General features: G+C 44.1%; 1 non-coding gene and 1 pseudogene across 1 annotated transcript; one reads left to right on the top strand and one right to left on the bottom strand.

Annotated features, from left to right (window-relative positions):
• Positions 1 to 3,863: 3,863 nt before the first annotated feature.
• On the bottom strand, positions 3,864 to 4,280 carry LOC136136664 (large ribosomal subunit protein eL21 pseudogene; annotated as a pseudogene).
• A 3,706-nt stretch (positions 4,281 to 7,986) lies between these two features.
• TRNAR-UCU (transfer RNA arginine (anticodon UCU)) lies at positions 7,987 to 8,059 on the top strand. Its single transcript has one exon. It is a non-coding gene; the product is annotated as a tRNA-Arg (tRNA).
• The last annotated feature ends 12,984 nt before the right edge of the window (positions 8,060 to 21,043 follow it).

The following is a 21,043-nucleotide window of genomic DNA, read 5'->3' as shown; positions in this document are numbered from 1 at the left end:
TTGGACTAGGTAGAAAGGACAGGGAAGCATTCCAGGTGGGAGAAAACATAAGCAAAAGGGGAAAGCAGATGGAGCATAATTTAGGGATTAGAAGGGGAGTGGCTGAAGGTTTCTGCTGAGGGTGGTAGGAGATCAGATTGAATCGGGAAGGCCGGTGGGACCTATGGAGGGTCTTCAAGGCCCGGTAGAGGAGTTTGGACTTGATCCTGGAGGAAACAGAGAGTTACTACAAGTTACTGAGCAGGACAGTGACACAAGGCAAGTGATGTTTCCAAAGGAATTAATCTGGCTGCAGTGTGCAAAACAGATTGAAGGCAGGAAGAGCCTGGAGACGGGGGGGCCGGTATAAATCTTCCACCCGTTAATCAGTTGGTCAGACATTGTCAATGGACTTTGAAAGGCCATATGAAACAGCAAAATTAAAGTGTAATGATTTCAGTTAAGCAGAATAAGAAGTCTTAAACAAAGTCTTTCCCCAGAACTTCCCACACAGAGAAAGTAGCCAGCTTCCAAATAGCAAAAACGGGTTCAATCCTTCTGGAAAACAATTAGGCGCTATGGATCAAGAGCCTTAAGAATGTTCACATGCTTTGACCCAGTAATTCTACTTCTGGGAATGCTAGGGAAATAATCCAAACTAGAGAAAGGGGAGAAAAATGCCTGGAGATCTTCAACACAGAACACTTGATAATAGCAAATCATTAGAAACAATCTAAATGTTCAGCAATAGGGGGATGGTTTAGCAAACTATGTATGGCAAACATACATACATAATACAATACAATTGTATGTTTCTAGGAATTTATAATTTCTTCTAGGTTGTCCATTTTATTGGTGTAAAGTTGTAAAATTGTATGTAATACAATTGTATTAGCAAACAATTGTATGGCTCTCAGGCTTCCCTGGTGGCGCAGTGGTTGAGAGTCCGCCTGACGATGCAGGGGATACAGGTTCGTGCCCCGGTCTGGGAAGATCCCACATGCCACGGAGTGGCTGGGCCCGTGAGCCATGGCCGCTGAGCCTGCGCGTCCGGAGCCTGTGCTCTGCAACGGGAGAGGCCACAACAGTGAGAGACTGCGTACCGAAAAACAAAACAAAACAAAACAAAACAAACAACGATGGCTCTCAATTAAATGTTACCCAGGCATGAACTCCAAAGGATAAGAGGACCAGGTAGATGACACAGAAAATGCCCATGACATTAATTTGAGGAAAGCAGGATACAAAATATGAGTGTGTATCACACAACAGTTACCCCCAGTATAGAAAAAAATCAGACTGAAAAGTAATATTCTAATCACGCCCATTTGTTTCATTAAAGTGGAGGGACTGTAGATTTTGTTTCTTTTCTCTTCAAAAAAATTTTTCCCCCAGTATGCTTTTGTTATAGCTAGACCTTTAATTATAGGGAATGTCAGGAGAAGTCTTGCTTTTCTATTCATTCTGAATTGTTTGGCTTTTATAAGACTGTGTTAAATATGTATGACTTGTATTTTTTTAATAAGTGCTTTTTCAAAAAATATATATTAGTAAATGTGGGGAAACCATAAGAAGGGCTCATGTCATCACAGGCAAATACTTATATTCATCTTCTCTGTGATGTGGTTTTTAAAAACTTAATAGGCTTTAGAGTGTGTGGGGGGCCTGAGTTTAAATCCTCCTTTAGCTGGATGACCATGGCTAGGTTATGTGTGAAGTAGGGAATAGCGCCTTCCTTGCAAAATTATTGGAGAAATCAGTGAGAAAATGTACAGAAATCTCTGAGCACAGTGCTTTGCATTTAGGAGACACAGAGCAACGGTGGCTGTGAATCTCGGAAGCTGTTATTTTCTCCCTTCTGTGGTCTTCTGCCTCTCGCAGGCAGGCAGCTGAGAGTTTAAGGGGTGACCTCTGAGGAGGGAGACAGGAACCCTGAGCAGTTCCCCCAGCCACCTCCTGCCTTTGTGCTGCAGCCACCCTGGCTCTTCCCCACTCTGAGCCCACTGGGCAATCTCTTCTTTCTCTGCCTTTGCAATGCTTTTCCCTCTGCCGGGACCGCACTTTTATGATGGTGTGTAATGAACCGCTTATAGAAGACAAAGTTTATTTTCAAAAGGAAGTTTTTTTCTCCATATACTCAGCCAGCATGTATTTAAGAATGGTTTTATGTTTTTCAACATTTAGGTTGGAACATAAAGTGGCCTTTGTTTGCTTAAATCATTCTGTTATAGCTCCCTTGACCCCTGGTTTTATGCAAGTCCCAGTTTACAACCCTGTTCAAAGCTGCACAGGTCCCTTTGAACGGTCACTGGGATTAGGAGAGAGACCGAGGGGGAGGAAGAAAAGGATGGCTTGGAGACCACCTAGGGCAAAGCAAATTGATGCCAAAAATGAATTTGGGGGATGCTGAATGACACCACTAATTTTCCCAACATCCTGCTTAATAAAACTTTCACACCGAGCCATATTTTCCAAGTTTCTCAAGGACTACTTAAGTGGGAACCCATTCAAAACCTTATTAAAGTCCAAGGAGATGATGTTTATTGGCTCTGCATGGACTGCTAAGCCTCCTGGTCTGTCAGGGGAGGCCTTGCTATGACTTCGGTGTCCCCAGCACACTGGGCACTGAGGCTGTGGGAGGAGAAAGAGCCTCCTTCCTTCCCCGTCCTGGATTCTGTTCTTGAACCCAGGATGCGGTCAGTCTGGGACTAGAAACACTGGATGTGACTCTTTTTTGGGGGGGGGGGCAATTAATAACCACCATTTATTGAGTTAGGTTAGGAATCCAAGATTCAAAGCCAGGGTTTGCTGGATTCCAAAGCAGCCCTATTACCATCACACTTCACTAGATGAAACTCAAGGCCACTAACATTGGGTTTTTACCTATTCACAGCATCTACTAAAATTATAAATAGGTTCTTGTCCTCAAGTCTAATAGCAAGGAGAGAATACTAAGTAGGTAGTCAAGGTTTTCATTTTAAATAAGCTTGCTACGGGTATTATCATAGAATACTGAAGGCAGGGCGATGGGATGGGATCAGTTCCCTACTGGATGTTTACCACATCCAATTAAAAATATCCAGGAAGTAACAAAACCTAAAATGTACTCCAGGGCTTCCCTGGTGGCGCAGTGGTTGAGAGTCCGCCTGCCGCTGCAGGGGACACGGGTTCGTGCCCCGGTCCGGGAGGATCCCACATGCTGCGGAGCGGCTAGGCCCGTGAGCCATGGCCGCTGAGCCTGCGCGTCCGGAGCCCGGGCTCCGCAGCGGGAGAGGCCACAGCAGTGAGAGGCCCGCGTACCGCAAAAAAAAAAAAAAAAAAAAGTATTCTAGTTTTTAACACTTTTCTGAGCCCTGCTGCATGAAAGGTCTAAACAACTGAGAACTAGCATGTAACTAGTTTAACAATGTATTTTTAAGTAGTTGGCTTCAAAGTTAAGTTCCTGATCCTCAAACCCAGCTACTTAATTTATGATGCAATTATGAGTAATCAACTTTTCCTGAGCGTAACTATAATGCAACAGATAACCTTTCATTTATTTATTTTAAGTCCTTTTTTCATAGGAGTTTAGAGACTATTTTCAAACTAGTACAAATATTTTATACACACTAGCCGGCAGTTTATTAACCAGTGGAGTAATTGCACAACAAACTGCCTCACATCTTTCAGGAAGAAAACCCACTAAATTTGAAAAGTAAAGACGTCACCCTCTGAATTCGGACACAAAATGTGCTTCAAATATTTGTTTGGGGGAAGGGACACACACTTCTACTCAATTAAGAGAAACATTTATACAGTCTAGTTCTTCTCTTTTCTTTCCACCCATCATGCCACGAATTCATAGGGAATGGGCTCCAACAGTTCAGGCTCCTTTCCATTGGTTCTCACGAAGTGTGCTTCTCTGGGTGGTACCCAGAGAAAGGTACCCAAGTCCCTTTCTCTTTGGCTTCCTTCTTTTTCTGATCATTTTCCTTCACCCGTTTCAGGAAGTTATCTCGGCTCTTAGGGTGCTTAATATGCTCGATACGCACATGAATTCTCTTGGCAAGAATCTTGCCCTTAACTTGTTTGTTTACAATGATGCCAACAGCATGCTGGGTAACATTGTAGACTCTCCCAGTTTTGCCATGGTAACATTTGTGGGGCATTCCTTTTTGAACAGTGCCCATTCCCTTGATATCTACAATATCACCTTTCTTGTAGATTCGCATGTTTGTGACCAAAGGAACAACTCCATGTTTTCTAAAAGGCCTAGAGAACATGTAGCGGGTGTCCCTCCTCTTTCCCTTTGTGTTGGTCATTTTGGCAAATTACTGGAAGATGGTGGTTCCAGCTGAAAGTGTATGTGACTCTTGCGCCACAGATTCTGCCCTCCAAGAAGAGGGAAGCTAAAGGGGATGGTCACAGGAGAGAACAAAGCTGGGCTGGGACCGTGTTCTTTCTCCTTTGGGGCTACCACTGGCCCCTTTTGCCCCAACGCTTGCTCATAAGTCATCCGGTTTCATTTTCTAGTCTGAGTGACACTGTGATGTGAACTGACTTAGAACAAAGGCAGGGGCCCTGTCTTAGGTGCTGTTGTAGTCCCAGCACCAGTCACCTATTGGATGGTCAGTGACTGTTTGATGAATAAAGGAAGGTATGCATGTGTGAACAAATGGTTAAGACTACTTTTCATTCACTCCCACTCTAAGTCTTAGCCTCCTTGGCAGATGAAGAATTATGGCTACTCATTGCTATGTGTCAAACCATCTTTCGTTATTACGGACTTTTAAAAGAATTAGGACTTTAAAAGAAAAAATCCCCTAGAACATTATTTAAGCACACAAGAACTCTGAATTCTATAGCCCTGTGGAGCAGAGCTGCCCAGTGAACTGGAGCCTCTCTGCTGACCTGTATATGGTGAGAGAGAAAAAGTCTATGTTCTTGAAATAAAGAGAGGAAAGAAGGAATGGAGGGAGTGAGGGAGGGAAAAAAGAAGGAGAGAGAGATTGAGAAATAAATTTGCGTTCTGGTCCTATGGCCCTGACTGAGCCACTCGTGGCTTTGTAACCATAAGCCTCAGTTTTCCCATCTATAAAATGGGATGTTGGACTGGATGAGTTCTCAGACTTTGTGAGGACATCAGAATCACTTGGGGCATGGGGAGAGGGGCAGTGGACACTGTTAAACATGCAGATTCCTGAGCCCCACCCCCAAAGACTCTGACTGGGGCCCTGGGAATGTGCATGGTTAACAAGCGCAGCTGCAGTTGTTTCAAGAGCTCACTTGGAGAAAACAAGACCCAACTGGCCTCAGAGAGGATGTGGCTCTGACCCCTCAAGGTGGACAGTGGAACTGGGAGGTGTACAGTATTCCTCATCCCTTGCAGAAACAGTCAACCACTCTGGGGCATGGTTTAGCTCTGGTTTAGATGGGAATGAATCATGAGGAAGTGGTGGAGGCAAAGGGAATGGTATGTTAGCATCTTAGAAACCAGCAGACTCTCTCAAGGTGGCCTTTGCCTTGGTTGTTAGGACTTGTTAAATGGGACCGGAATTAATGCAGGTGTACTGTCTCCCTGACTTTACCTACCGGGTGGAGATGGATCAGTACCTCCCATCAGCACCTCCCATACACTGCTCTTTATTGGCAGACTCAGGGAAAGAGCTCAGATCTCCTGATTCCCAGTGTAATGGTTCTCCCAATGTACATGTTGTAGGTAACTGCATATTTAGTAAACTAAAGGACTGAGGGATTATTAACAGTAAGTTTCTAAAACTTCTTACTTAGCCAGAGCAATGGTAAAGTTCCGTTATAGACTGAGATTCCTACTCTAACGAAGTTAATGATAAAAGTTCTAAAAGCCCTGGTGGTAAAGTCCATGTAATCCAGTCTTGTGGTGAGTGGGCATATGCATATAAAAAATATATTTGCATATGTGTGCTTTGGATAAAAGACTGAAAGAGATATACAAAATGGTAACAGTGATTGTAAGTAGTAGAATTATAGGTGATTTTTATTTTCTTCTTTATACTTTATGTATATTGATTATATTCATTATATTTTCCATAATGAGTCATTTTCCTTTTTTAATCAGAAAACAATGTATGCAACACATCTCTGTGTTTATGGATACTTTAGAGTTTCTAAGATGCTTTCACATATTTATTACTGAATTTTATTCTTACTCTGTAGGAAGCACTCTGAGCAGGTATTATTTTATTATCCCTATTTGACAAAGGAGGTAATTTCCCTATGTCACACCACACAGCTTGTAAGAGATGGACTGTGACAAACACCCAGATCTCCCAGCTACTTGTAACATTTCTTTTCACTCTGAGACCCTGTGTGTGTTCTTTTTGTGTGTGAGTGACTTAGCTCTGGGGCATTGCTGGCCCCTCACACACACGCTTGCAGTCCTGCCCTCACATCCCCTCCCTATGGGTTGTCTCTGCCAGGAACCCAAAGATGGGTCTTCACCCAGGTTTCCGCCCTCACAGTGCTGGGAGCAGCCTGCTGCCCACGGCAGGGTAGACATCCACAGGTTGGTGACGTGGACTCTTTCACTCAACATGGGGCCTGTTGTGGGTGGTGCCTGGCTGCAGGGCTCCCAGTGAAAGGCCAGGAGGGAGAGAGGCAGGTGTTTCTTGCATCACCAGTGAGGTTGAGCGGCTCTTGCTGTCTGGAGGATGATCTGGGTTCGGCCCACTGCACGGCGGCTGGATGCTCGGTGGCAACCGGAAGGGAGATGGTGACACCGATGCTGTGCTGTGCTTCTCGGAGGATGCCACTCTGCCCTGCCCAGGGGCTGTAAATGGCTCTCCCGGGTGTTGCTGGGTTTCTTTCCTTTCCACAATCAGCCAACAGTCCCTGGACTACAGAACTGTGGACTGAGTCAAAGGAGGAGAGGAAGACAATGTTGGGCTAAGAGGGCGGTGTGGGAATGAGAGGGGCCCGGGCACACATCCAGACTGACGGGGTGCCCTGCGTGACCTGACTTGCCGTATGACTTCTCTATGCCTGTTCCCTTATTTTTAAAATGATGATGAGGTTCGTGATGTTAATGATACCTTCCTTGCAGGATTGTTGTAAGGTTTAAATTGATTTACTTGCTCAATAAATTACTTATTATTGATTGTGTTCCAGATCCTGTTCTAGGTACTGGGGGTAGAGCAGCAACTGAGACAGGAAAAGGCCTGTCTTCATTTGGGGGGACGGACAATATGCAGATAAGTGTATAATGAAACTTCAGATGGTGATGAATGCGGTAAGAGAAGTAAAGCAGGTGCAAGGCACAAAGGAGTGGGGTAGGCTATTTAGGTAAGGAATTCGAGGAAGATGTCCCTGGGGAGGTGAGACCAGAGCAGAGACCAGGAAGAAGTGAGAGAGTGAACAAGACAGTGGGTGACAGTCCTGGCTGTCAAATGCGAACAGAAGGACCCTCCAGGGTGGCCATTCCTCATAGGCCTCTGGACCCTCTGACAACTAGCAAAGAAGTGGGCAGCCACAGAAAGACAGTGTTCAACTTGACATTTCCAAAGGTCTGGGTCCCACCCTTGAGCACCACTGCAGGAAGAGGCAGAGAGAAAAAGAGAACACTTTCTTCCTGCTTCTGTCAGAGCCAGGAAAACCTTATGTTTCACGATCTGTTTGCAAGCCCATCTCTCCCCTGGGTTGTGGCTTTGTAGGTAGGACTGCCTCTCACTTCTCAGGTGCCCCAAGGGGCCGTGGTGAGCCACACAGCCATTGGAATCCTGATTCTGTCATGTACTTGCTGTGTGAATTCAGGCATGCTTCTTACCTTTCTGAGCCTCAGTCTCCTCATCTGTGAAATGGGGCATTTTTATAGCTAACCCACAGGGCTGTGGTGAGAATGAACAGGTCCTACATAATAAGTGCAAAATTATAAATTGCTCATTGTCAATGCCGGCACATAGTAAGTGCTCAATACATCTTGTGGAACGAAAGCTCTAAAGTAAGAAAATGCTGCGTGAAGAATTTCATATTAAGAATTGTGCCTTGGGGACTTCCCTGGTGGTCCAGTGGTTAAGACTCTGCGCTTCTACTGCAGGAGGCACAGGTTCGATCCCTGGTCAGGGAACTAAGATCCCGCATGCCCGTGCAGTACAGCAAAAAAAGAAAAAAAGAAGAATTGTGCATTGCCCCCAGGAGGGACACAGCCATCATCTTGGAGCACCTGTGAGACAGGCAAGTGAGCTAAACCCTGAATCTGACTCCTTGCTTCCGAGCCTCTTTTAATGTCTTGTTCTCAGATGGCAAACATGTCAAGCCATTAACTTGATAAGAACAGGTATAGCACCTGACCTTGGCCTGAAGCTAAAAAGTGGCCCGTTTGCTTCCCGTCCTAGGCGTTGACTGTCTTCCAGCTCCTGCACATGGGGTCTCCCCCATCCCTCTCTGGAGCCATGTGTGGGCCCTGTGCTCCCCCCACCTCCACTGCTGGTGCTTGGTTGTAGTTGTTGCTGTGATTTATGGAAAGTGGTCTGAGAATCAGGTGAGCCAGGTAGAAGATAAAGCAGAGATCTGAGGATTTAGCCAGATGCAAAATGTACCTTAAGTTCACGTGTTGCAAAGGTGAGACCAGCAAGAACCATCTTGGTTCACAATTACCCATGTAATTGTATAGGTTAGAAACAAGCAGCTCATGGTCCTGGCAGAGAGAGAATTTGAGGGGACAAGGGGAGAACACCTTAAGTGGCAGAACTTGTTGCTTGTGTGGGCTAGGCATGTGGCTGGGGAGTGGGAGTGGATTTTGAGGGGCTGGCAGGAGTATCTGGTGGCCGAGGCCTAGGAAAGTGCCTCCCAGGGATCTCCTCCTTGCCTCCTCTAATTCCAAGCAAGCAACAGCATTTTATTTGCTTTCCTAAGACTCGACCCTGGCATGAAGAAATAATGGTGACCTTGAGACCCTGCGCTCACTCTGTCCGCCTTTATCTTGCTGTGCAAGCTGATGTAATGCAGATCGAATGTGTTGTCCACCTTCTGGCAACCCAGGCCCTCTCTGAGTCAGGGGGTGGGGGAAGCAGAGAGTGTTTAATGTCTTCTAAAAGATGGGGAGGTGACGGGAGGGCTGGTCCCCTCTACTTCTGCTCCTTGGGCACCTTGTCCAGGCAGTCCAGACTCAACTGAGTGACCCTGAGCAAGCTGAATTACTAATAAATCAATGTCAGGAATTGGTGTGTTTAGCTGAAGTGGGCAGCAGATCCAGGCCAAAGTGGTGTTTTACACTGGAGGTCTCTTTTAAATTTAACACCGTGTCTGTGGAATCAGAGTAAAAGTAAGGTGTCAGGATCCAAAGAGCTGGCCGACACTCCTTGGCTGTGTGGCTATGAGCAAGTGCCTTAACCTTTCTCAGCATCCGTTTTCTTATCTGCAAAACGGAGATCATAATTCCTGCCACACCTAACACACAGGGTTCTTACGAGACTTACGTTTGGGCAAATCCACAACACATGATACCAAGTTAGAAAGTACACGGCTTCTCGTGTATTTCCCTCAGACAGTGGTTGTGAGGTTCACCTGAGCTGTTAATGCAATGAGCAGCACATAGTAGACACTCGATAAATCATTATAAATAATTCTCAGTGTTGTTTGGAAGAATTCTGTATGTGCAAATGTGATCTTGCACAGATGAGACCACAGAGCCATATAAAATATAAATTATTATTTTCACATTTTATTGATCTGCTAGGAGGTAGGGTGAACAGATGGGCACACTGCCATCTGTCTCAGCCCAGGCAAATATCTCCCATCCAGGTGAATTTAGAAATCCCCCTGCCATCCTCCTTGCATTTGGTGGGTCCCTAATTCAGACCTACACAGAGTCTCTTCCTCAAAAATCATTTTCATCGCATTGTCCCTCTTGAAGCACAAGTGTCTTTTATGGGATATGACCTCAGCACCTTCCCATGTGGTATTTGAAGAAACCTCCCTTCTCTGCGCTCAGGATCAGCCACCTCTTCTCCATACCTCTGCTTATTCCTTGAGCCATCTCTGCTGGGTGGAACACCCTTGTCTCTTGTCTCTTTTTTCTTCAGACTCAATCCTTCTTCAACGTCCATATCAACTCCTTCCTTTAAGGAAACTTCCTCTAACTTCCCCACCCCACAGATCACTCAGCTCGTACGGGGGACTCAGCTTGTGTTCTGTGACTTTGCCTTTGCCTAAACATAACTTTCTAAACATTCTTTGAACCACGTGGCAGGGACCAGGTTTTCCATTTCTTTTGGATTCCTGGCCAGCGCTTAGTGGGATGTGCCGTACAGAGGAGACCCACACTTCATTATCTACCTCCTTAGGCTCCTCTTTAGCAGCAGAAGCTCCCTGAGGAGCGGTGCTGTCCTTCAATGAAACATCCTGTGTCAGATGCCAAAGTAGGTTCCTACACCTCCCGCCACACCCAGGTGGGGAGCCTGACAGGGACAAACCCTGCATGACACACAGCTTCCCTACGCAGGTATAATAGCTCTGGTTCTCCAATTTGGCAGAGACCTTGCAGCCAAAAGAAACCCATGCAAGGAGTACATTGGACTCTTGGGTCAGTGTCTCTGCAGCAAACTAAAATTGTTCCCCTAGTTTATGTTTCTGGTGTACCTGTAGACAAATGCGCAGGCTGTATATCCCCTGCACACACATCTCCAGTTCTGCTTTGTTTCTAGGCCTCCCTGGGAGTCCCAGAATCTAAGACATCTGACAGGATGCTATGTTGTCACTGGTGGGCAGGCCCTTAGGAAGAAAGAGCAGTCCTGAGCTTGCTTCAATGTGCACATTTGCTCCCAAGTTTCTCTTCTCTCCTTTGGGTCTGTTCACTCAGCATCTGTGTGTGTGCTTGGCAACTGGGGATATAAGATAAATAAGATCCTATCTCCCCTGGAAAGTCTCACGATCTAGTGGAACTTCCTACCCCACTGGTAGGAGGCCTCTAAGAGGGCCCCTGGGTTCCTGTTCTCTCTTGCTCCTCTAAATATTTGGGGTTAAAGACCATTTCGAGGATTTTCTTTTTTGGCCATGCCATGCGGCATGCAGGATCTTAGTTCCCCGACTAGGGGTCAAACCTGTGCCCCCTGCAGTGGAAGCGCAGAGTCCTAACCACTGGACCGCCAGGGAAGTCCCCAGAATATTTTTAAAGCTATGGATTCTGTCCCCAGAAAAAAGTGCACACATAATTTGCATCAAACTCCAGTGGCTTTACAGACCTCACGATGCCATCCATAAACCCTACAGGCCCTAGGCGAGGAATACTTCTAGTATTCCTAGTGAGGAATACTTCTACTCTTTAAAAAAAAAAATCAACAAGCATGAGGAGAGGAGAAACAACCTAAAATCTGAATACAAATAGGAACAGATGAACCTAACTCTGTTTCAAATAATTAATATTGCCACACTGAAAGAGTAAATAAACAAACAGAAATTAACAAATATTGAATTCTAGTTAGAAGGAATTTTTCCTGTAGTGTTATGGGTTAGCAGTCCTGAAATACTTTTTGTGTGTTGTAGAGCTAAGCAAATGAATAATATACTGGAGCTAATGAGAGCCACTCCTTGCTGTTAGAGAAGAGAGTTACAAACATGGAGAAAGGGAAGATTAAAATGAGTCCTGTGGTACTGAATTGGAATGGAGGTATCTGTATGAGTTCATGATTGTGCGCATGTGTGTGTGTGTACAGATAGAGAAATAAATTAAGACATAAACTTATTATTTATATTTCTTAGTTCTGTATACTAAAGGGCTTAGAAGAATACCCAGTAGCATTGAGCACACCTGGCACCCGGATCTTGGTTTCTAAATACCATTCTCCACTAAAAGGAACCAGGGCTCCTTGGATAAATGGCTGGTTTTAGAGCTGAGAGAGGGAAGGCGCAGATGAGCCTAGAATACCAGAGGACAAGGAAGTGCTAAAAATATAATGGCGATATGTCAAAAAGAACAGAGGAGTCAGAAGGGGCCCTCATTGATCAAATCTGGGGCCATCTGAACATCAACATAAATAAGAATGGCACTGGGAATTCCCTGATGGGCCAGTGGCTAGGACTTCATGCTTGCACAGCAGGGAGCACAGGTTCGATCCCTGGTTGGGAACTAAGATCCCTCAAGCTGCATGGTGTGGCCAAAAGAAAAAAACATTTTTTAAAAATAAGAATGGTACTATTACAGTAGAATATTCATAGAATAAAATAAAAACCTATGAGCTCATACTAATGTAAATAACTAAATAGGGAAGAAGGGATAGCTCTCCCTTATAGCAGAATAGCAACTAATAAATGTAGAGACAATGATGAAGTTAGGATATTATCATTGTGCAACCATTAGTAGTAAGAATTGATTCAAACAAGAATTATCAATGGATCATAAAACTCGGAAGTTTGGTGAAGAATAGGATACCTACATAAACTAAAAGCACCTCCCTGCAAATTACTTATTAACTACAAAGGGAAAATTAGTAATTCTACAGTGGTTTAGCCTGGTGAACACAACCATAGACATTTAATTAAAGTTAACAATACCAATAAAGACACAAACTGACCTCACATGCCTCCTGCTATATTACTCTGAGGACTCGGCGTCATTTCCATGGTACACCTGCCAAAACAGCACAGCCTGAATCTAATTGTGAGGAACCATCAAGAAAACCAAACTGAAGAGTGTTCTACAAAATAACTAGCCTGTAATATCCACACACACAAAATCAGGTTCATAAAAGATAAAGGAAGGCTAAGGACCTAATCTGGATTAATGAAGACTAAAAAGATATGGACAGTAAATGCAATGTGTGATCCTGGATTGGATGCTGGATCAGAAAAGGAAATAGCTCTAAAATAGGACATTGTCAGAGCAGTTGGTGAAATTGAACATGAACTGTGGATCAGGATAATAATTTTGTGTCAGTGTTACATTACCTGATTTTGATAAATGTGCTGTGGTTAACATAAGAGAAATTTCTTGTTCTTATGAAATATACACTGAAGTATTTATGAATAAAGGGGACATAAACAGTTCAGGAAAAAATGTATGTGTGTGAGTAGATTAAATAGATACATAGATATAGCTAGATAGATGATATATAGATAGATGAATAGATAAAATGATAAACCCCATGGGACAAAATGTTAGCAACTAGAGCATCTGGGTAAAGAATATATGGGAGTTCTTAATAATTTTTTTGGCCAACATTTCTAAAATTGTGAAATTATATACAAATTAAAAGTAGAAAAATATTTGCACTAAACTGGAACTCTCATGCATTGCTGGTAGGAGCATAAATTGATACAACTTTGGAACGAAAACTAAACATATACATTCCTAGGACCCAGCAAGTCCACTTTTATGTTTTACAGAAAAGAGTGCTTATGTCCACTAAAGGACAGGTACCAGAATGTTTATAGTAGTAAAAATGAGCAATGGAAAAAAATTAGAAGCAAGCTAAACATCCGTCAACAAAAGAATGGATAAATCCATTGTGGTGTATTCAAAGTCCACAGCAATGGAAGAACCAACAGCTGACTGCAGCAACACGGATGAATCTTCAAGACATCACGTTAAGCCAAAGAAACCAGACACAAAAGAGTATATACCATGAATCTGTTTTCATGAAGTTCAGGCACAGGCAAAACTAATCTATGGTAACAGAAGTAAGAATAGTGGTTACCTTTGGGAGATGGTACTGGGAGAGGACACGATGGAAACTTCTGGATTTTTGGAAACATTCTCAGTGTAGTAGTTACACAGGTGCATACATATGTAAAAATTCATCAAGATATGCACTTTATGTGTATTATTTAAGCATTTTACATATGCTATTTTGAAAGGGTTTTAAAAAAGAAAGAACTAAGTGAAGTCAGAAAAAGACAAATACCATATGATATCACTTATATGTGGAATCTAAAATATGACACAGGGACTTCCCTGCTGGTCCAGTGGTAAAGAATCCGCCTTCCAATGCAGGGGATGTGGGTTCGATCCCTGGTCGGGGAATTAAGATCCCACATGCCTTGGGGCAACTAAGCCTGTGTGCCACAACTACTGAGCTCCCACCCCTCAGTGAGACAGCCCGCATGCTGCAAACTACAGAGCCCACGCGCCCTGGAGCCTGCGCGCCACAACTAGAGAGAAGCCTGCGCCACAACAAAGACCCCGCGTGCTGCGAGTAAGACCCAACGCAGCCAAAAAAATAAAAAAACAAAAACAGACACAAATGAACACATCTATGAAACAAAAACAGACTTACAGACATAGAGAACAGACTTGTGGTTGCCAAGGGGGGAGCATCGGGGGAGGCAAGGACTAGGAGTTTGGGATTAGAAAAGAAAAAATAAGAAAGAGTACTTAACTCTAACTCTCACTTTCTCCACCCGGTCTATGGCTTTAGCTATAACCTCTGTGCAGTTAACTCATGAATCCATATTGCAGATCCCCAAATCTACTCAGGCCGCAAATACATGTTCGTAACTATATTATTCCTCCCCAGAAAATTTGCCTTCCTTTCCAGAAATGTGCAAGCTGTTCAAGACGACTCCTGTCTGTGACCCTAAGCACCACTTATCTCCAGGTTCAGTCCATTCAGCCCCCTATCTGTCCCTCCAGTTTGTCTCTTCCTCTCCTCACCGTCAGTGCCTTTGCTTAGGCTTAGGCTCCCATAATTTCCACTTGGGTCCCATCATCAGCCTCCTCACTGGTCTCCTTGCCTCCTTTCCTACAATCTCTGTATTAACTCCCCAAGGCTGCTGTAACAAAGTACCACAAACAGGGTGGCTTCAGAAATGTACTCTTTCACAGTTCTGGAGGCTAGAAGTCTGAAAACTAAGGTGTCTGCAAGGCCACGCTCCCTCTGAAAGCTCTGGGGAAGAATCTACCAGCCACTTCTGGATTGCGGCAGTCCATGGCTTCCTTGGCTTGTAGCTGTACTACTCCACTCTCTGCCTTCGTCTTCACATGCCTTCTCCTCCCCGTGTCTCTGTTTCCTTTGCTTAAAAGGACACGAGCAATTTAATTTAGGGCCCTCCCTAATCCAGTATGATCTCATCTGAATCCTAACTAATTACATCTGCAAAGACCCTATTTCCAAATAAGGTCACATTCTGAGGTTTTAGGTAGACACAAGTTTTAGGGAGGACACCGTTCAACCCACTACACTCCCCCTTCATAAAGCTATTCTCTGGCTGCCCGAATAACCTTTTAAAAACCCAAAGCTGACCATGGTCCTCCCTGCATTAAATCTCTTGGTGACTTACCATTAGGCCAGATGACAAAATAAAACCCAGATTCCTTAATATTCGGGAACGAGCTCAAAAAGACTTTGGCTTCTGTCCTCAAGAAGTTTATAACCTGGGGCTTCCTTGGCGGCACAGTGGTTAAGAATCTGCCTGCCAGTGCAGGGGACATAGGTTCAATCCCTGGTCCGGGAAGATCCCACGTGCCACGGAGCACCTAAGCCCGTGTGCTATGGCTACTGAGCCTGCGCTCTAGAGCCTGTGTGCCACAACTACTGAAACCCGCGTGCCTAGAGCCCGTGCTCTGCTACAAGAGAAGCCACTGCAATGAGAAGCCTGCGTACCGCAACGAAGAGTAGCCCCCGCTCGCAGCAACTAGAGAAAGCCCGCGTGCAGCAACAAAGACCCAACGTAGCCAAAAATAAATAAATTAAAAAAAAAGAAGTTTATAACCTAACTGGTAGACAATCGTTAACATACAATGGAGTGAATAGTGAGTCTAACATCTAGTTATATGGGACACTAGTAATAATAGCACATGCTTACACAGTGCCTGCTGTGTGTCAGGCCTGGTTTTAAACACTCACTACCTACATTTTAGCCCCATTAATCTTCAAAAACAGTATTATAAGATAATACAGCTATTATAAGATAGCTACTGTTGTTACTTCCAGTTCACAGATGAGGAAATGGAGGCAAGAGGGGCCAGGACCTGTCCAGAGTTACACACTCATGAGTAAAGGGTGTGCCGGGAGTTGAACCCAGTAAGAGCAACACCAGAGAGTGTGCTCTTAACCACAATATCACACAGCCCCAAGGGCGTCACGCCTGATTCAAGGTGCGCATTCCGACTTCTGTGAGCAGCACGACTTCTATCAGATCTCAATTTCCCACTGCACAGTTTCCACGTTGCTATTTATTTCTCTCCATTATCCAGTGGACTTTGAGTTCTTTGGCAGCGGGAGTGGAGTCCAGTTAAGGAATTAAATCATTTATTTAACGGTTTTTCAGTGCTAGCCTACTAAGTGTGCAGCACTGTTCCAGGCCCCAGTGAAGTCATGAAGAATAAGACCAGAGTAAAGAAATCACCTGCTCTCATGAAACTGACATCCTGCTTGGGAAGGGGGCTGGTGCTGAAACAAGGAACGGTTAGAATGACCGTCATATAGTCAAATACCCTGTTTTATTTTATTTTTCATACACGTTATTACTATTTGATAACGTGTATGAAAAATAAAACAGGGTGACATGAGAGTGACTGAGGACATTGCTTTAGATTGGGTGGCCAGGGAAGACCGTTTGAGGAGGTGACATCTGAGCACAGACTCAAACGCTCAGAAGCACCCCACCATCCAAAGGTCCAGGCAAAAATGTTGTAAATAGAGGAAACAGTATGTGGGAAGAACGTGGGACGGGCAAATTACCAAACTCCTTCAAGTCTCAGTATTCCCATCTGAAAAATGGGAACAATAGTGCCCGCCTCTTAGTACCGTTAGGAGGATTGTGTGAGGACTGAATGAGCCAGAGGAAGTGCGGGGTCTGGCCAGCAGTAAGTGATGGTTTCTTCTTGTGTGTGTACACAGTTACACACTGCATCAGTCAGGGCTCTACCAGAGACACAGAACCAGTAGGAGATGTGTGTGTGTGTGTACACACTCCTGAGCACAAGCTGAAGCTACAGCCCACACGTGGAACTTCTTCTTCAAGGAAACTTCAGTTCTGCTCTTAAGGCCTTTCAACTACTTAAAGCAGTGCCCCCCCCCCCCGATTATCTAGGATAATCTTTCTTACTTCAAATAAACTGATTATAGACTTTAATCATATCGTCATATCCACAGAATACCTTCACAGCAACGTCTAGATTAGTGTTTGATTGAAAACATGGGGACTGTAGCTGTACCATGTTGACACCAAAAGCTGACCATCCCATTGGGCCAGCATCTACCCCAGTGCCTCCACCTGCTCAATACATGTTTGTGAAGTGAAGTGGCTCATTCCTAACCCCGGTACCATCATTCTCCCAGACAGACCTCAGTGTGTGACCACAACCATTCCATTGTCAGCAGGTAGTTATCAAGCACCTGTTATGAGTACTGGGGTGCAGGGAGTGATAGCAAAAAGGCACAATTCTGGGCCCCAGTCTAACGAAGGAGATGAAACAGCCAGATGAGTGCAAACAACCTATAGGTAAGTTCCCACGTGAATGTCTAAACCATCATCAAGTCCCTTTCATCTTCCAGTAATGATATTTCTCAGGGTCCTCTTTTTCTTTTTAAAAAATTATTATTATTATTATTATTATTACTATTTTTTGGCCACGCCACACAGCATGTGGGATCTTAGTTCCCTGACCAGGGATCAGACCTGTGCCCCCTGCAGTGGAAGCACAGACTCTTAACCACTGGACCTCCAGGGAAGTCCCGAGGGTCCTCTTTTTCTAAATGGGGACAGTAGCCCCTCAGCTAGAGTCCCTGTCTCCAGTGTCCTACCCTCCAGGTTGTCCTATATCCAGGCTGTTGCTTGAATCATCCTCAGACATTGCTTTAGTCATGTCCCTCCCTGCTTAAGAACCACGAGAGCTCCTCATTAGCTGCCAAGTCTAAACTCCTCTGCCTCGCTTTCAGGCTCTCCACAATATGACCCTCCTGAGTGACATGATAGCCATCTTAATATTTTTGAAGGGCTGTCAGAGAGAAGAAGGATTAGTGTGATTCTTTGCTGCTCCAGCAGGCAGAAGGAGATCACAGGTGGAAATTACAGGGAGACCTATGTGCCTCAGTAGAAAGAATTGTTCTTTCTTTTCAGTGTGTGAGTGTGGGCAGCGGGAGCGGTGGCGGTGAAAAAAGCTTGCGTTTACGGAACCCTGATAATGCAGGGAGTATTGTGTGCGGCGCTCATAGCATTGCTCTCTGCTCACCAATCTAAGGTAGCAGGAGGTAACAGGTATTGCACATCCAGTCTGAACAGCGATCGTGTGAGGTTTCTGATAGTTTAGACAGAATATTGTTTATCAAGCCTCCTATATCAGTGACCGAAGGCAACAGAAGGAATATTTTAGATTTTCACGAAAATATGTGTTTGTTTTTAATGCCTCATGTTCATGTTGTAGGTTTGGGTTGGAAAGACAGGCAGGGGCCAAATTATGTAAAGCCCTGTGGCCGTAAGTGAGGAATTTGGCCGCAGAAGCAGAGGAGTGACATGATTCTAGAATGGAAGCAGAAGACTAAAGAATGAACTTTCTAAACAGTGAACTTTGCAGCAATGACACAGATGGCTTTGGGCAGCAGTGTGCTCCCAGACCCAGGAGTGGGTCTGTCAGGGATGCTGTAGAGTGAAGTGGGGCTCAAGGAGGGATGACTTCTAAGAACCCTCCTACCTCTGACATTCTCGCTGGCCAGCCTTACCCCTTCCATCCCTTAACTTGCACCCTGGTGTCCAGTCAGGATCTCTTCAGCTCCTGCTGGGAGGTGGCACCAAGCTGTCTCCCCACTCTGAACCTTCTCTCTGTAACTACCCTGCTCTCCTTTTTGTCATTCATATTCTACCTCCCATGGCAATGCTCTTGAGAATAACTTAGTATGAAGGCACACCAAGGGACTGACTGAATAAGCTACTGTACATTTGTACAATGGAATGTTGTGTGGCCATTTACATTGAGGTGATGGAAGAAAATTTAATAATGTGGAAAGATGGGCATCACATACTGTTACGTAGAAGAAGCTGTTTACGGTGTGGTCCGATTTTTGAAAATTAACAAAAAATAATTCATAGAAAAAGTACTAGATGATGTGCACATCAAAATGTCATAGTCTCTGGGTAATAGGATTGGAGGTATTTTCTTTTACTCTATGTTTTCTAAATTTTATAAAATTAGCATGACCTTTGATTGGACTTTACAAAAGTTTTTTTTTTTTTTTTCATTTTACTATTCATCAAAGCCACCTCTTCCTCATTAACTCTGACCTACACTAATCTCATCTTTTCTGTCTCTCAATCTCATTGTTGGTTCCATGTAGTCTAGTATTGGGTTGGCCAAAAGGTTCCTTCAGTTTTTAAAGTAAAAATAAAAGACACATTTTTCATTTTCACCAAGAACTTTATTGAACAACATATTCACCGTTTTGTTCCCTACCTTCCGCCATTTTTCAGGCAGCTTCATAATCCCATCTTCCCAAAACTTTTTATCTTTTTGAGCAAAGAACTGTTCCAGGTACCTTTTACAGTCTTCCAGGGAATTGAATTTTTTTCCATTAAGAGAATTTTGTAAAGACAGAAGTAAATGGAAATCCAGAGGTGCAATGTCTGGTGAATATGGCGGATGAATCAGAACTTCCCAGCCAAGCTGTAACAGTTTTTGCCTGGTCATCAAAGAAACATGCAGTCTTGCGTTATCCTGATGGAAGATTATGTGTTTTCTGTTAACTAATTCCACGTGCTTCTCGTCAAGTGCTGCTTTCAGTTGGTCTAATTGGGAGCAGTACTTGTTGGAATTAATCGTTTGGTTTTCCATAAAAAGCTCATAATAGAAGACTCCTGGGACTTCCCTGGTGGTGAAGTGGTTAAGAGTCCGCCTGCCAATGCAGGGGACATGGGTTCGATCCCTGGTCCGGGAAGATCCCACATGCTGCGGAGCAACTAAGCCCGTGCTCTAGAGCCCACGAGCCACAACTACTGAAGCCCACGTGCCTAGAGCCTGTGCTCTGCAAGAAGAGAAGCCACTGTGATGAGAAGCCCGCTTGCTGCAATGAAGAGTAGCCCCCACTTGATGCAACTAGAGAAAGCCCAAGCACAGCAACGAAGACCCAACGCAACCAAAAATAAATAAATAAAATCGATTCTTAAAAAAAAAAAGACTCCCTTCCAGCTCCACCATATATACAACATCACCTTCTTTGGATGAAAACCGGCCTTTGGTGTGGTTGGTGGTGGTTCATTTCGCTTGCCCCACGATCTCTTCTGTTCCACATTGTTGTACAGTATCCACTTTTCATTGCCCGTCACAATTTGTTTTAAAAACAGAACGTTTTCCTTCCGTTTAAGTAGAGAATTGCATGTGGAAATACGGTCAAGAAGGTTTTTTTCACTTAAGTGGAACCCAAACACCAAAGCGATTAGCATAACTAAGCTGGTGCAAATGATTTTCAACGCTTGATTTGGATATTTTGAGTATGTCGTCTGTTTCCCGTGTGGTGTAACGTTGATTATTCTCAATTATGTCTCGATTTAATTGCTATCAACTTCAACTGGTCTACCCAACTCTGGAGCATCGTCCAGCAGGAAATCTCCAGCACGAAACTTCACAAACCATTTTTGACATGTTCGATCAGTCACAGCACCTTCTCAATACACTGCACAAATCTTTTTTTGCACTTCAGTTGCATTTTTACCTTGCTTGGAATAATAAAGCATAGTATGCCAAAAATGTTGCTTTCTTTATCCCCTCTTCAATATTAAAATGGCTACACAAAAATTCACCAATTTTGATAATTTTTTTTTAAATGCACACTGATATGACAGCTGTCACAATACAGTCTAACAAAATTGTTTCGAATGAAGTTAAAGACAACTAAGCACTACTGGAGTCATCTTATGGAAAAAACCAAATGAACTTTTTGGCCAACCCAGTACATGACTACATGCTGCTTTGTGTTGATACAAGACTGTTTCATTCACATTGGTCTTGTATGTCAGATTAAGAAAAGTTTTCTCTGGCCAAATTGTGACTTATTGTCTCACTTTCTGCTTCGGATAGCACTGTGCAGGAATTGACCCCTTGATGGTGGTCCTCCTGGTGCCGCAATAACCTACCTGGCTTTCCAGGAAGACTCTGAGCTTGGAGATACCCCCAAAGCCCACA

The sequence above is a fragment of the Phocoena phocoena genome, chromosome 16 (assembly GCF_963924675.1).
Source record: "Phocoena phocoena chromosome 16, mPhoPho1.1, whole genome shotgun sequence".
Lineage (NCBI taxonomy): Eukaryota > Metazoa > Chordata > Mammalia > Artiodactyla > Phocoenidae > Phocoena > Phocoena phocoena.
This window is presented reverse-complemented; position numbering and strand designations above follow the sequence as displayed.